Source organism: Raphanus sativus, chromosome 9, assembly GCF_000801105.2.
Source record: "Raphanus sativus cultivar WK10039 chromosome 9, ASM80110v3, whole genome shotgun sequence".
Classification (NCBI taxonomy): Eukaryota; Viridiplantae; Streptophyta; class Magnoliopsida; order Brassicales; family Brassicaceae; genus Raphanus; species Raphanus sativus.
The window spans coordinates 3638005-3640492 of NC_079519.1; positions in this window are offsets into that span (position 1 = coordinate 3638005).

Consider the following 2488-nt stretch of genomic DNA (forward strand, 5'->3'; position numbering starts at 1 on the left):
TGGTCAATGAGTTTAGAACCTCTGTTGTCTCCGTTTCTCTAGATAAAGAAGATTTTATAATGGTAATTCCATTAATCTAGGCAGTATATGAAATTTTAGTAAACTAAATATAAAAAATTAGAATGATTACTATATACCATGAAAGCTAGTTTATAATACACTAATTCAAATTTAAAATGTGGTTTGAAAATTTTAAACTAAAGTGAAGAGTATAAACTTCAGTATATAGAGCATTTACCGAAAACTCATTATTTTAGAAGGGGTTAACCCACGGATTTTGGAAATTTTTTTGAAGTATGAAAATCTGAGTTTAGTGTATAGTTTCATCGAGTCATAACATAAGATGATGGTCAAAGAGTTTGAAACCTCTGTTGTCTCAGATTTTTTAGATAATGAAGATTTTATAGTGCTAATTCCACCAATTTAGGCAGTATATGAATTTTTAGTAAACCAAATATTAAAAAAATTAGAATGATTCCTATATACCATGAAAGATAGTTTATAATACACTAATTCAAATGTAAAATGTGGTTTGAAATTTTTAAACTAAAGTGAAGAGTATAAACTTCAGTATATAGGGCATTTACCGAAAACTCAATATTTTTTAAGGGGAAGCCATGAATTTTGAATTTTTTTCAAAAATATGGAAATCTGGTTTTAGTGTATAGTTTCATCGAGTACTAAAATAAGATGATGGTTAAAGAGTTTAGAACCTCTGTGTCTCTGGTTCTCAAGATAATGAAAATTTTATACCAGTTAATTCCATTGACCTAGGCATTATATGAAATTTTAATTAATAAAAAATTAAAAAAATTAGAATGATTCCTATATACCATGAAAAATAGTTTAGAATACATTAATTCAAATGTAAAATGTGGTTTAAAATTTTTATACTAAAGTGAAGAGTATAAATTTCAGTATATAGAGCATTTACCGAAAACTAATATTTTTGAAGAGGTTAACCCGCAGATTTTGGAAAAATTTCAAAAATATGAAAATCTGGTTTTAGTGTATAGTTTCATCGAGCACTGATATAATATGATGGTCAAAGAGTTTAGAACCTCTGTAGTCTCCGTTTCTCTAGATAATGAAGATTTTATAATGCTAATTCCATTGATCTAGGCATTATCTGAAATTTTAGTAAAATAAATATTAAAAAAATAGAATGGTTCCTATATACCATGAAAGATAGCTTAGAATACATTAATTCAAATGTAGAATGTGGTTTGAAAATTTTAAAGTGAAGAGTATAAACTTCAGTATATAGAGCATTTACCGAAAACTCATTATTTTAGAAGGGGTTAATCCACGGTTTTTGGAAAATTTTCGAAAATTTGAAAATCTGGTTTTAGTGTATAGTTTCATCGAGTACTAACATAAGATGATGGTCAAAGAGTTTAGAACCTCTGTTGTCTTAGTTTCTCTAGATAATGAAGATTTTATAATGCTAATTCCATTGATCTAGGCATTATATGAAATTTTTGTAAACTAAAAATTAAAAAATTAGAATGATTTCTATATACCATGAAAAATAGTTTAGAATATATTAATTGAAATGTAGAATGTGGTTTGAAAATTTTAAACTAAAGTGAAGAGTATAAACTTCAGTATATAGAGCATTTACCAAAAACTCAATATTTTTGAAGGGGGTTAACTCACGGATTTGGAAAAATTTCAAAAATATGAAAATATGGTTTTAGTGTGTAGTTTCATCGATTACTAACATAAGATGATGGTCAAAGAGTTTAGAACCTCTGGTGTCTCCGTTTCTCTAGATAATGAAGATTTTATAATGCTAATTCTACTAATCTTGGCAGTATATGAAGTTTTAGTAAACTAAATATAAAAATATTAGATTGGTTCCTATATACATTAATTCAATTGTATAATATGGTTTGAAATTTTAAAACTAAAGTGAAGATTATAAACTTCAGTATATAGATCATTTACCGAAAACTCAATATTTTTGAAGAGGTTAACCCACTGATTTTGAAAAAAAATTCAAAAATATTAAAAATCTGGTTTTAGTATATAGTTTCAGCGACCACTGACATAAAATGATGGTCAAAGAGTTTAGAACCTCTGTTGTCTCTGTTTCTCTAGATAGTGAAGATTTTATAATGCTAATTCCACTAATCTTGGAAGTATATGAAATTTTAGTAAACTAAATATTAAAAAATTAGAATTGTTCCTATATACATTAATTCAAATGTATAATGTGGTTTGAAATTTTAAAACTAAAGTGAAGATTATAAACTTCAGTATATAGTGCATTTACCGAAAACTCAATATTTTTGAAACCCAAAGATTTTGGAAATTTTTTTAAAATATGGTTTTAATGTATAGTTTCATAAAGGACTGACATAAGAGGATGGTCAAAGAGTTTAAAACCTTTGTAGTCTCCGTTTCTCTAGATAATGAAGATTTCATAATCCTAATTCCATTGATCTACACAGTATATGAAATGTTATATTAAAAAATTAGAATG